This window comes from Ursus americanus, chromosome 5 (genome assembly GCF_024610735.1).
Source record: "Ursus americanus isolate L20-20 chromosome 5, mUrsAme1.1.p, whole genome shotgun sequence".
NCBI classification, from domain to species: Eukaryota; Metazoa; Chordata; class Mammalia; order Carnivora; family Ursidae; genus Ursus; species Ursus americanus.
Window position 1 is genome coordinate 14,460,048 of NC_142131.1, and position 15,019 is coordinate 14,475,066.

General features: G+C 36.0%; 1 protein-coding gene across 1 annotated transcript in view; it reads left to right on the top strand.

Moving 5' to 3' along the window:
- Positions 1 to 15,019, top strand: part of SPATA9 (spermatogenesis associated 9) — a 63,792-nt gene that overhangs the window by 22,259 nt on the left and 26,514 nt on the right. The window contains exon 2 of the mRNA XM_045796250.2: positions 9,359 to 9,455. The gene's annotated coding sequence lies outside the window, so the exon portion shown is untranslated. The remainder of the gene's footprint in view (positions 1 to 9,358; positions 9,456 to 15,019) is intronic.

Sequence of the window (15,019 nt, forward strand, 5' to 3'; positions counted from 1 at the left end):
CTGGCTCAATATATTCAATAGTATAAAAAATGTATAAATACTTTGTTAATTAGATATTTTAAAAATTGATATGATTTTTGTTGTATTTGCTGTTTGAACATTAGAGTATCAAAAAACTACAAAAAATACTTTAACAAAATCCTGTGGTGTAGTTTCTTCATATCACATAATTAATTGGAGTGAGGAAAAAGAAAAAAAATTTAACAATTAAGTATGAAAGATTCTATGAATCCATTCATGTGATAACATGGCATAAAATTGGGAACACATATATACATAAATGAGTGCGTGTAAAACTGGAGAAATCTGAATAAAGTCAGTGGATTATATCAATGCCAATTTCCTTGTTTTCACGTTGTACTCTAGCTATGTAAAATGCAGTCATTGGGGGACCCTGGGGGAAGGGTAAATGAGACTTCTGTACTATTTTTGCAACTTCCTGTGAATCTATAATTACTCCAAAATAAAAAGTTTTAAAAATATGAACTCCAACTGTACAAATGCTTTTTTATAATTAAATATTTAGAAATGATACATGACTGGCATTTAACATAAAAATAATTATGATCCTGGTTTGGTTCTCACCTGTTTGTCTATTTCTTAACTGATTGAGCCACCCAGGTGCCGCAAGTTTTTCCATTTCTTAACTGGAAATATCGTGTCTCCTTAACTGGGAATATTCCTAGAAATTGTGTCTTCTTGATACTCTCCATTAGAAAACTGATTAATATTCATGATTTCTGGGACCAGCTGTATGTTGGAGGCCCCCAAATCTTTCTACCAGCCCAGATGTCCCATTTAAACTCCAACTCTACTAAACTATTCTCATGTAAGAGCCTTACATGATGTTGTCCAACACCAACTTGGCACTGAATGAATAAATAAATAACTTTCCAACTATCTATAGGATGTTTGCCTTTGGAAGTTCCATCATCGCCTAAATTTGACATGTAGCAAAACAAAACTAGTATTTTCTTCCCACCACTCTTACCAACGCCACCTGCTCATTCTGCTAATGTCTATATCTCTCCCTTTTCTACTATTCTCCCATCCAACCAAGATTTAACAATTTAAATTGGTGTTGACTCTTCCTTTTCCCTTATTTACCTTATTATATCTAAGCAGTTACCTCTTCTGTTCATTTGCTCCTCAAATATTCCTTACATTTGTCCCTTGACCTCTATTTCATCTCTATAGCTACCATTTAGCCTCATTTTATTACTCAACGATTCTAAGTTTTCTGCCTCCTCCTAGTCTTGATTTACCTTCAGTCTATCTTCCATGCTAATGGCTGGTAAATTTTTCTAAACTACTATTTTTGTCAGGTCATTATACCAACTAAGATCATAGTAATCCTAATCATTGCTACTGTTTATTGAATGCTCACTGTTAACTCTTTACAACAATGCTGTGAAGTAGGCATTATGTATCCCCATTTTATAGATGAGGAAACTGAGAGTCCAGGAGATCAACAATGAGTCTGTCACATTTTTTAAGCAGCAGAACTGGGACATGAACAGGTTAGCCTGGCTCCAATCACTCTGAAAACACCATTCTCCTAAATATGTATACATCTTGCCCATTCATCGAAACACGCCCAGCCGAACCTTGGCCTGGCAAAAATAAATGCTCAGTGAATAGCTACTGCAACCACTTTATTAAAGGCCTAGAACTCTGTAGGGTGTAAGCTGAAAGGAAGGATCTCTTTTTGTCCCACTGTCCTCCAAACGTGCACTATCACTCTGCTCCAACTCTCAGTGCTCCACCTTCACTACCTTGAAATCTCAGGTCGATTTTGTAGTTTTGTGCTTGCTCTCATGTAGTAAATGAAGTTTTAGTACTTAAAGTCCAGTCCAGTGTCATAATCCAAACTCTAATCTCATTCCATTTAAAACTTTCCTTTCCTGATTGAGTTTTGCTGCAGGGGTGGGGGGGGCAGCTGGGGAGAGCTCTTACTTAACTACGTGGTTGTGACTAGCATTGGTGCCCTCAGGAGCAACAAACAAAGGTGACTGTATCATACAGAACCCTACTGGGAACTTCCTACTGCATTTCTAGCTAGATTACAGTCCTGAGAAACCCCTGGGCAGTCTAGCAGCCTTCCCCCCTCACCCTGCCCCTTCAGGTGGGGTCTATCTTGTGAAGATGTCCATCTAGGTCCCTCCACAGGTGCCCAGATCTAGTCCACAGTTTGCTCCCAAATAACATTCCCTCTCTCTCCTCTTGAATGTCATATGCTCATTTCATTCCAGCCCCACTGGATCTGCTTATTTGCCTCTCCCACCTTTCCTGTTCTCTGCCAGCTGAAAGGTAATTCCCAGCTAATCTCAACACACACCTTTCCCTATGAAGCTTTTCCTTTTTTTTTTTTTTAAATATTTTATTTATTTATTTGACAGAGATAGAGACAGCCAGTGAGAGAGGGAACACAAGCAGGGGGAGTGGGAGAGGAAGAAGCAGGCTCATAACGGAGGAGCCTGATGTGGGACTCGATCGCCGGAACGCTGGGATCACGCCCTGAGCTGAAGGCAGACGCTTAACCGCTGTGCCACCCAGGTGCCCCACCTATGAAGCTTTTCCTGATTTACCTCTTCTTACAATGATTTTCCCAGTCTAAAGTTCTGAGCACTACAGACTGTTTCGCTCCCCCCAAGTCAGTTTTACCTAAGAATATCCTGGATGAAGCAATGAAAATGATTGAACTTATTAAATACTGACTCTTAGGTGTGTATCATTTTAATGCTGTGTGTGAGTTAATAGGAAGTATGCATAAAGCCCTTCTGCTGCATACTGAAATACATGAATGCCTCAAGGAAAAAGCAGTAGTATACTTGTCCTGACCTGTGACCTGAATTAGTGGCTTTTTTCATTGAATATCATTTTCACTTGAAAGAACAACTGACAAAGAAACAATGGTTATACAGAGTTGAGTGTTAGGCAAGATATTTTCTCAAAAATAAAAGAAGTTAGGCTGTCATTTCAGGAAAACAAGTGACAGTGTTTATTGCCAATGATAAATTTAAAACAAAAACTAAAATTTGGGAAAACCTGAATCTGGCACCATGAATTTGACAACTTGTGGTGGTTGGGTAGACATGCCCCACATTCTTTGATCGAGTTCTTCTCAAGAGGTGGGGCTTAGTTTCCCACCCCTTGATTGTGAGCTGGATCATTTCTACTGAACAGAATATGGCTGAAGTGATGAGTTATTATATTGAGATTATAAAATGACTACGCTTCTGTCTTAGGTTAGTATTTTTATATTCATACTCCCTCTCCCTCCCCACTTTCTCTCTCATCACTCATCTGGGACAAGCTGCTAGGATGTGAGGTAGCCCTGGTAGAGGAAAGCCAACTGCTACAGCTTGAGAACACTCAAGCAGCCTATGGAAAGGTCCACTTGGCAAGGAACTGAGGCTTGCAAGCAACCATATGAGTAAACTTGGAAGTGGATCTTCTGAAGCCTGCCAAATGGTACATGAGTGAATTTGGAAGTAGACTGTCTCTCAATTGCGCCTTAAAATGACTGCAGCCCAGCCAACAGCTTGACTACAACCTTTTGAAAAACCCTGACCCTGAGCCACCCAGCTAAGCCACTCTGGATTCCTGACCCACAGAAACTGTGAGAGAGTAAAAACTTGTTGTTCTAAGTTGCTAAGTTTGGGTAATTTCTATGCAATAATAGGTAATACTATACCTTCCCCAAACTTAAAGACTTTTCTGATAAGAGCAGTAGTAATATTAACAAAGGGTTTTTGGGGGGTGGAGGAGTGGGGGAGGACAGGGAGGCTGTTGTGTGATAAAACATGTCAATGGCAGATCTGCATAAATCAGAGGACCAATATTATCCAAATGATCAATGCACGATGTAACAAAATTATGCATTAGAAGATCCAGTCAAAGTACAAGACAGACCAATAAATTTTAACATAACAGAGTATATGATATCTATGTTGCAACTAACCTTTGGGAAACTACCACTTATTGAAAGCTGGTATAGGATCAAAGAAGACTATGCACACTTACCAGGAAAGAGGATTATATAGTATATGTGCTGCAAAAGCGAGCACACTAGGAAAAAGTACTAAAATATTCCTTACTTTCACAACTATATTATCTGTCTGAGGCTGGATTTTCTTCACATATTTCAACTAAAACAATGTACTGCAACAGATTAAATTCAGAGGCAGATATGAGAAACCAGATGTTTTCAATGAAACTAAACATTAGAGAGATTTGCAAAAATGAAAACAACATCACTCATCTCACTACATGTTTTATTTTGAAAAATAGTTATTTTTCATAGGAAATATTATTGTCATTTTTAAAATGACTTCTATTAGTTATATATTGTGTCACCATTTATGCCAAAATTTAGCAGCTTAAGAGTATTTCTTTATTATCTCACCATGTCTGTGGGTCAGGAATCCCCATGTAGCTTCTTTGGGTTCCTCTGGCTCAGGGTGTCTCACAAAGCTGTACTCAAGGTATGAGTAGAGCTGCACTGCAGGTATCTTAAGGTTTGCCTGGAGTAAGATCAGCTTCTCAGTTCACTTACATGGTTATCAACAGGACCCAGTTCCACACTGCTGTTGGCCAGAGACATCAGTTCCTTGCCATATGGGTATCTCCACAGGAAAGTTACAACATGGCAGCTGGCTTTCCTCAGAGAGACTGAGAGAGAGAGAGGGCAATAAAGACAGAAGACACAGTCTTTCTGTAACCTAATCTTGAAAGTGGCAACCCATCATTTTGGCTGTGTTCTTTTTTTTTTTTAAAGTCAATAAATCCAGCCCACACTCAAGGGGAGGGAATTATACAAGGGCATGAATACCACAAGGTAGGAATCATTGGGGGGCATCCTGAAGCCTACCATATGAATTAATAAATATTTTATACATTTCTCAGTATTAATTTCTAATAAGTTATTATCAATAGATACAAATGACATAAACAAAAGCTATTCGGGGTCCTCAGTAATTTGTAAGAGTGCAAACAGATTTTGAGACCAAAAACTTAAAGAACTGCTCTTCTAGTAAGACAAATACTGGCTTTCCACATGGTAGAGATGCAGAGCATTATTCAAGAGTTGATAATTCATGTCTCATTTTTATTATCATTCATAACTATAAACTTTTTTCCCCAAAATGATAGTATTTATAATAGCATTATAAGATGCACAAATGCATAATGAAATATGGTAGCCTCTGCCACAAGTACATAGACAGTAGGTGTAGTATCAAGACTTATGAGTACTATACGTACTGTATATTTATCATGTATCCGAGAATACTTCATTAAAAATTTTTAATAATACTTATTCACTATATTAAGTGCTTAGACTGTAAGCACTCAATAATTGGTGACTTTATTTTATTATTATTTTGTTCAGCAAGTATTTGGGAAACTCTGGACAAAATAGTGTTAGAGTTGGAGATATATAAAGTTTCTAGCAAGAATTAATAATTTAAGCCAATATTCAGATATGATTGCCATGACACAGAATTTAATGATAGAACAAATAAAGTACAAGACTTTGGGGTGTGGAGAAAAGACAGAAAGAAGGAAGACAAGACATGGAGAATAGCCAGAAATAAAATAAAAAATTATCTTATGAAAGAAAAAGATGGCTACATTAAGAAATATGGGCTATTAATAGCATCAGATACTACAAGGCTCAAAAAGAATGAAGACTGAAAAAGGCTTAGATTTGGTGAGGAGACTTTAAAGGAAATCCCCCAGACGGCCAGAATGCAAATCTAAGTAGGAAATAAGAAAGCTGAGACAATAAAGGGAAAAGAAAACTTTGGTTGGAAACAAAAGAAGGTTGCAAGATCTAAGGAACAGGAGATCTAAATATGTGTCTCCCTACTGCTTACTACTTTCAGCATTGAAGAATTTTATGGGACAGTCTGTATTTATGCAAACCAAGAAGGGCCAATTTTGAATTATATTTGTTATATTTTTAAAACTGAAGAGCTTAATAAACTAAATTTTAGAGATTTTGCTTTGACTAGGAATTTTTCTTTTTTTTTTTTTTCTTGCCAATAAGTTATAGGTACATCCTTGATTTTTTCACCCTGTACTAAGTGCCCCTAATATCTGGTTTGATCCTGGAGAAATTACAGTTACAAAAATATACAATGACTATCTGTGATAATGTCGTACAGCTGCTAAGGTCAAACAAAATTTTGGAGATCTCTGTTTCAACTTCTTTACTGTACTGATTAATAAATTTGAGCGAAGGGATTGTAGTTCCTACAGGCAGCCAGATCAAGCCTGGCACTAATATCCCAGGATCTCTAGACTTGTAACCCTGGGGTACCTTTTGACATCATATTATGCTACATTACTTTTGATGATTTTTTCCAAAATTATTACTGGTGGGCTTTTTAAAAAAGTACTTTATTTATTTATTTGAAAGAGAGAGAATGCATGCTCATGAGTGGGGCTGGAGGGTAGAGGGAGAGGGAGAAGCTGACTCCCCGCTGAGCAGGGAGACCCACGCGAGGCTCGATCCCAGGACCCCGAGATCATGACCTGAGCAGGAGGCAGAGGCTTCACCAACTGAGCCACCCAGGCGCCCCTACCTACTGGTGTGATTTTAACAGAAACTTCGTATTTTGGAAGAGAGGGTTTCAGGGTGAAGAAACCTCTGAACAACAACAAGGCATAGTGATCTGACAAAAATTAAAAGGTGTTACCGTTTAGGATTAAATTAAAAGGTGTTACCGTTTAGGATTAAATTTTTCTGCTCCCTGGTAGTATTCTTGGGCTTCCTAAAGCCATCATCCCCTTTCTTCAAAATGATGTATGGCAGTACCTTCTCTCTTGGGCCTTCGTTTTCATCACAAATCAACCACACTTTGCACCATTTGCTCTTCTCCACAGCCAAAACTCCAAACCGCGAGGACAAGAGGATCTCCAGTTTGAGGCTGGAGTGCAGTTCTCTGGAGCGGCATTTGGGTCTCACGTACCAGGGCCCTAAGCATGTCCAAAGTTGGGGAGTGGGTTGGAGGAGACGCCAAGACTCCCCCACTGAGCCTGCGCCGCATCCGGGAGCTCCGAGAGGTTCTGAGTCCCACAATACCACCCACGCAATTCAGGCGCCTCCCTGTGCCTGGAGCCCTGCGTCTGTCCCAGGCTCCATCTGGCGACGCTCAGCCTCACGCATGACGTGTTGACGTCACACATTATGGCACGTGCGGCCGGGTCCGCCAGGACTAGCGCAGAGGCTCATGGTTACATGTATTTGGAAGTGGGAGTCGTTGGACCTTGGGCTCCTGGGTGTTTTATTTCCGTGTGGGAGGCGGCTGGTGGAGGCGAAGGCTGCAGCCCGGAATGCCGGAAGGGCCTTCGGGGAGCTGCACTGGTAGTGGCCCAGTGCGGAGGGCAAGGAGGCAGCCTGCACCTGGCATCTGCACCTGCACCTGCATGAAATGCACGGCAGCCTCCTCCAGACAGGACGCTTCCATGAGAGCCGGTGGAGGTGAGGACAGCCCTCAGGTCCATCAGCCTCTTGTGGCCGCTGCCCCAGGCTAGCCTCTGCTGAGAGCATCTCTGTTTATTGAAAGGAAAAGGGATCTTTCATCTTTATTTTTTAAACTGGGTAAGGATGAAACTTGAATCAAGAGATTTTGAGTTTTGGCGGAATTACACTATTTCCTTGAAAGTAAGCTTTATGTAGAATATAAAGGTACTGAGTTTTTAAAAACATACTGATTTTGCCCCCAAACACTAAGCAATAGCTATTCGAAGTGTTATACACCCCTGATGTCTCAGGTCCTTCTCATTTTCTCATGGGAGTTCTTCCTTGACATTTATAGTAACCCAGTTTTCTCTGTATATTGATATATTTCATTTCCAGTATAGCACTTATTAGTACATGGGATGACCTCATTTATTTGCTTGGTTAGTTATAGTATCTTCTTAATGCAAGGTCAGGGAGAACTGTGATCTGGTCTGTTTTATTTATCATCTCCAGCTTTTAACACAGTGCCTGATGTTTGTTAATTAGAGGAAATCTTTTATGACTCTTTGGCCACCCAGAGTTGGTGCCCTGCCTCTTGCTTGCAAGGAACAACATCCTATGTATATCCGTTTTATTGCATTTATATTTTATTGTAATTGTCCCTGAATATGTCTGTGTTGTACTGTGTGCTCCTTTATTTAGAACAAGGACTTTTATTATTCGTTTTTGTATCCTATGTGCCTGGCATGCAATGGGCACTCAGATTTTGATTGAAAGGGTGAAAGCTATCCATAATAGAATTTCTGATAATCTGTATCTTTTCTAAACTTCTTAGGCTATCTTAGAATATTTCTCCTCTTGATGGTATTTTTGCCCTGATATTGAAAGCCACTCACTCTAACTAAAAAAGGTAATAGATGTGGTGAAAAGAATTCAAATTTTGGAAAAGAATCTAGATAAGAGTGCTTGTTCTGCCATTTGCTGGTTTGGAGATACTTTCTAAATTTTTCAGAGCCTGGCTTATCATTTGTAGATAGAGATAGTAATATTTATATATGGTCTATATAACCATTCTGTTTCTTTGTATAGAATTTAAAAAATCTGACTTTAATACAGCTCCTTAAGAGAAAAAAATGAAGAGTTCTCCACTTTTCCATCCTTTGCCTACATAACACATATTAGACATATTTAGTTTTGAGTTTTATTGAAAATTATTCATGTAAAAAATGAGTAAAAACCACAAATTAGGCAGGTACGATTTCAATCCTTGGTCATAAAGACTTTATTTTAAATAAAGGGTGTTATTATTTATATAAATGTTATATATCATCTTTATAATTTAGGACTGTAGGCAATTAATTAGTCTTTTAACATGTAAGAATTATTTGTGTATAAGATAGCTTAGGAATACCTAAGAGGATTGGTTGGTACTGGCTGAAAATAAATGTAGTCTCATGGCAAGTTTAGATAAATTCACACTTAGTGAATTAAGTCTTGTCTGGGCTCCACTTCAAAGAGGTGTCATCAACTTGCTGTTAAAGTGTTGGGTCAAAATAAAGAGTGGGTTGCATCATTTACTATATTCATTTTTGGCACTGTTGAATGAATATTATTTTTTATAATTATGTAAAATTCCATGGAATAACTAATTATCTTTTTCATTATGCTTGAACATTATTGATTTGACCAGAGAGATCTTACATAAGTATCTGTACACTATGACTCTAAGTGAAGCGACCAAAATACACAATCTATATTGGTTCCTGCAAAGGTTACTGCAGAAGTAGATAAATCTAAGACTTCTAACCAAAGGCTGTTAAAAGTAGGGATTGTGAATACTTAAATGTATTTAATATGTGTTTCTTTTCTTGACATGCTTCAATCAAGATTGCCTGTTTCCAAGGTGGAAGGATCTATCAGAAGATATGCAGCTGCTCAGAAGCCCTTACTGGACAGTGATGACTACCAATTTGATGAGTGATATGTAAGAAAAGAATGATTTAAGTTTAAAACATAGATTTATAACAAAATTTCCAAAGGCTAAAATAAGATCTACTTTTCAATCAGGGGAATATGTTATATATAATTCTTTCAATTGTTATAGAGAATGTAGTTGTGAAACATTCATCTTAAATCTGAGCAAATTACTAGTGAAAGAGATGGCTTTTCTTAGTTCATAGAGAACAGCAATAAGTAGTTTGATTCTGTACCACTGTATGCAAGCTCCAACAGAGTCAGGCTTTTTGTCTGTTTTGTTCATGCAATGGTGAACAGTGGTAGCACGTAGTATATGCTCAGTAAATAGTGAATGAGTGAAAAAACTATGCTTACTGTTATTACTGGAATAGCTATTGATGATAATTTTTCACAAAAGTTCTTACAGCAATTTGCTCTTCAGGTTATTTCATTGTATTGTGTTTATGAAATATTGAAGAATCACATATATTTATAAATTGTGAGATATAAATAATTATAGTACATTGATATTTGTACACATCATTAAGTTTTAGAAAAAGTACGTTACCGTTACCCTTGAAATGGCCATGTGTTCTTGGTCCAATCCTGTCTTCGTCCCACCCTACTCTGAATTTTATGCTGTTCCCTTTCTTTTTCTTTGTAGTTTTACCACACATATGTGTACTCCTAATATATTGCTGAGTTTTGACTATTTTTGAACTTTATGTAAATGAAATCTTGCTGTGTTTTTTCCTGTATCTTTTCCTCATTCAAAATTATTACATTCCTAAGATTTATTCATGATGTTGCATGTAGCTATAATTTATTCATTTCTACTACTGTACAGTAACTACTAAATTATATAATTTATTTATTAATTCCGTAGTTAATAGATGCTGGAGTTGTGTCCATTTTCTTCGTTCTACAATTAGTGTAGTGAACATTCTAGTGCCTGTTTCCTAGTGCTAGTGGGGATATTGCCAGAATTGGAAGCGGTGGTCACAGCTATGCAGCTGTGCAGGTCTTCAGTTGTACTTAATAATACTGTTTTTCAAAGTAGGCATGCCAATTCACGTTCTTGTTACCACTATATGAGAATTTCTGAGCTCCACATCCTTGCCAGCACTTGATAAAATAAGAAAGAAATAAGAAATGCAAGGAAAACTTGACAAGAATACAATTTATGGAAGATTTTAACATTTGTTTTTTAGTAACACAGCTAACAGGCAAAAATTAATAGGCTGTATAAGAACTGAATAATATAATCAGTAAACTCAGTTTTTTGTAATGTAAATGTATTTTTACATTTTTTGATTAAAGAATATATGTTTCCTTTGTATGATTTAGGACATTTATAAAAAATTGTTCATGTAGTTCGTCCCAAAAGAAACCTTAAAATCAGGAAAGTAGAGATTTTATAGACCATATTCTTTGATCTAAAAGCCAATCGGGTAGAATCAAATAATAATAGAATATCAAATCTTAATTACTGGGGGGTGCCTGAGTGGTTCAGTTGGTTAAGCGTCCGATTCTTGATCTCAGCTTGGACCTTGATCTCAGGGTCATGAGTTCAAGCTCTGCTTTGGGCTCCACGCTCGGCATGGAGCCTACTTAAAAAAGAAAAAAAAAAAACTTAATTACTTGGAAATTATAAAACATAATTAACATTGTTCTTGGAGCAAGGAGGAAATCAAAGGAAGCGTTGAAATCTCTTCTTTCAAAAATGTATGGGTTAAAGTAAAAGATCTATTCAGAGTACTTTCATTATTGAAGAAGAAAGACTAAAAATACAGAAATTTTGTACTTATCTTAAATTCTTTCAGTGTGTGAATCAAAGAAAAAAGAGAAAGAAAAATATGTGAGATTAGAAATACTACAGATACAGAAGATTAAAGTAATTACACACAGCTCTGTGACAACATACTTGAAAATCTTGTATAATAGGATTTCTTAATGAAACAAATTATTTAAACTTCCCAAGAAAAAGACAAGTTTAATATACAAATGAACGTATATGAAATTTAACAGTTGGTAAACCAAATTTTTAAAAAACAATCAAGACCAAATAGTTTCACAACTGAGTTCTAGCTAGCATTTAAAAAAAAGGGGGTGGTGGAATTTTACTGTATGTAAATTATACCTCTGTTTTAAAAAAGGAAAAAGAAAGAAAGAAGAATACCAAATACTGTCAATGTTATTGTTCCAGATACCTCTGAAAGATGCAAGCCTTCTCAATTCATAGTCACATAATTTTATATTTCATATATTCCATAGTCACAGATTTTGGTACTAACCTGTTAAGTACACAAAAGAAAGCCATGGACAAATCTCACTTAGGAATATAGTTGCAAAAATCGTAAATGAAATATTAGCAAATGACTCTAGCAAGATATCAGAGAAATAATATGCTATGAACGAGTACACATTCTATGCCAGGAATACAAAGATGATTCCAATAACAGGAAAGCTAATACAGAATTTCTTATATCAACACACTAAGGGAGGAAAAAAAGTGATCATATCTATAGATTATGAAATGGAAGTTGATAAAATTCAATAACCATTCCCAATAAGAAAGAACAAAACCAGGGGTGCCTGGGTGGCACAGCGGTTAAGCATCTGCCTTCGGCTCAGGGCGTGATCCCAGCGTTCTGGGATCAAGCCCCACGTCAGGCTCTTCCGCTATGAGCCTGCTTCTTCGTCTCCCACTCCCCCTGCTTGTGTTCCCTCTCTCGCTGGCTGTCTCTATCTCTGTCGAATAAATAAATAAAATCTTTTTTAAAAAAAAAAGAACAAAACCAGAATGGGCATAGAAATACGAAAAAGATTGCTTAGAATAACACTTGCTGTTGGTCTTTTGGTGAGCAGTAAAATATTGAAGATATTTTAATTGATAACAGGAACAAGATAGGTGTCCCTTCCATAATTGTTGTTATTCAACATTATTTTTGGAAGTCCTAGTGAATGCAGTTAAACAAGATAATAAAATAATTTGTATGGACATGGAAAAAGAAAGATGACATTATTTTTTTCCCCCTTGATGACAGTGAACGCATGGAAAATCTAAGAGATTAGTGGAAAAACCAAGCTGGGGGGTGGGGTCGAGGAACTCCGCTGGAAATAATAGAAGGAAAAAGAAGAGTAGCAGAGACTTTCCTTAACAGAAAATGAAACATAGTACAAAGTCACTGTGGTCAAATTAGTATCATAATGACGTAGAAATAGACAGATCAGTGAATCAGAATAGAAAGTCCAGAAATAGTTCCCAATATATGTGTGTGTGGTAGTAGCAGTATTTCATATTGATGAGAACAATAGTTTATTTAATCAGTAGAACTAAAACAGTTGGATATTCAGATGGAAGGAAACGACAACCTATTAAAATTGAAGTATAGATGGATTAAAAAAATTTTAATTAATTTTTAAAGAAAGAAAACTGAAGAAAATTTGGGAGACTTTATGTCTAACTTAGGGCCTGGAATAACTTCATTAACAGGAAAACCATAAGTTTTATAAAGAAAGATAGTTTTATTTGACTATATGAATATTTAAAAACAAAAAAATCCTTTTTGAATATAAATTTTATTTTTTAAGATAATTTACTTTTAATTTATGAAGGTATTGGATTTTCACTGCAGTTCAAGAAGCACTGATGTAGGTTGTGGGTTGCCTATATTTTTGAGAAACTAGAAGATAGATTTAAAGTTAGATTAAGTTGGAACATTTTTGGCTACAGTATGTCATAGATGATATATACTTAAATTTTCATGATTTTAAGAGACACATAATATCTGTTCATGCCATAAATAATAATGCTGTATTGACCACTGGATTCGTATGATAATGGCTGATCATCCCATGAGACCAATAGGAGTCCCCTTAAGCTGACTTCTGGGTTCTCTTAATAGGATCCTATTAATCTTCAAAAACTTCCTTCCTTTCTGGATTGAGATCTCCCTGGTTTACCTTGTACTTCTCCTGTCCCAGACCTGATATCAGCTGTTTCTTCAAGGAGTCCTAGTTCATTGTAGTGAGGAATGATATTAAAGCCCAGATTCTAGGTACTAGGAGTGTTCTTTTCTACTGGGCTGGCAATGTTTCTAGCCATTCCAGTCTGTACTCCTAGAAAAAAATGCATTTTTAAAAATCATTTTTGATTCTGTTTACTATTACAGTGTTTTACTTTGTTCTTTGGTTTTCTGATTAGGCCTTTTTCTTTTTCTCTTATACTGAAATTCTTGATTCTTAATGTTATTAACTCAAAACTGTGTTTATCCTGTACTATAAGCAAAGTAATTTCAAATAACAAAACCAGTAATAATACTACCAAGAAAATGACTGAATGAAATTTAAAATGTCTTTTTAGTTCTTTTTGTCCTTGCAGTGTTCTGAACTGTATTCTAAAGTTCCTGGAAAGAAATCGTCTCTATGTGTTATACAAAAATTTGATACACAACTATTTTTTTAATTTTGTCCAGTTTTAGGGATTAGTTTTTAAAAATAAAAATTTTGAAAGTTTTTACATGTATATTCTTTTGATCTCTACTGCATTAGATATTTTCATTTACTTTACTCACATATTTATCAGTACTATACCTATTAATGTGCTACACTTTTATTTTCTATTCTCAGATATACAGTATAATAGACAGTCTGCAGTTAATATACCCAGCATTATTTACCCAAAAAAAAGCAGAAAGGGAAATCAAAGACAAATGTTCTCATCATGTCTGTTTTCTAGTTCTTAATGATTGAGCTTATATTGAATTAATTATTTCAGTTAATTAGGATATGTCACATGACCTAATATTCACTATGATGGGTAAAATAAATAAAAATGTAGTTGTATGTGGGAAAGAGTGTTCTTCCCATAATGTGTGATAAACATTCTGTGTGTGTGTTTGTGTGTGTGTGTGTGTGTATGTATGTGTGATGTGTCTTATGTGTACTATATTTACAGCTCAGTTGGTTGACTCCATGATAAATTTGTTAATGATAAAATTTTTCATCCTACCTGAGACATGAATATTAGGTTTGATTATATTCATTCAGGAAATATTCATTGTAATATTGTAAAATTATAAAAGTACATAAAAGCACCATCCTGGTTTTGGGAATATAGCCTTGAGCTAACTAAAGACCCTGAACTCATGGAGCTTATATTGTGATGAGGGAAACAGACAACAAATAAGTCTGACCTTCTCAGCTTCCTGCCGTCTAACCAACCTCAGCAATTCCCACAATTGTGTAGCAATGCTTACGTTGCAAATTTTGTCTCCTATATGGCCTGCCACTTTATTATAACTATTTGAAGACTTCCATTGGGCTTTCCAAGGCTACTCAGTATTAATGGTACACAACTGGAATTTTAGAATATAATTATTAAAGAATTTTTAAGAAACAAAGTGCTTCTGTTTTGAAACATTTTTGAAAAATCTACCTGTTTGAAAAATCTACCTATTTGAAAAATACCTGTTTTGAAACATTTTTGAAAAATCTGTATAAGCAAGATATATAGCAGGTATTTATTTTTGGTATTAAAAAGATGATAATTTACCCTACAGAAGAATTTTATCTAGGGTTACTTTTAAA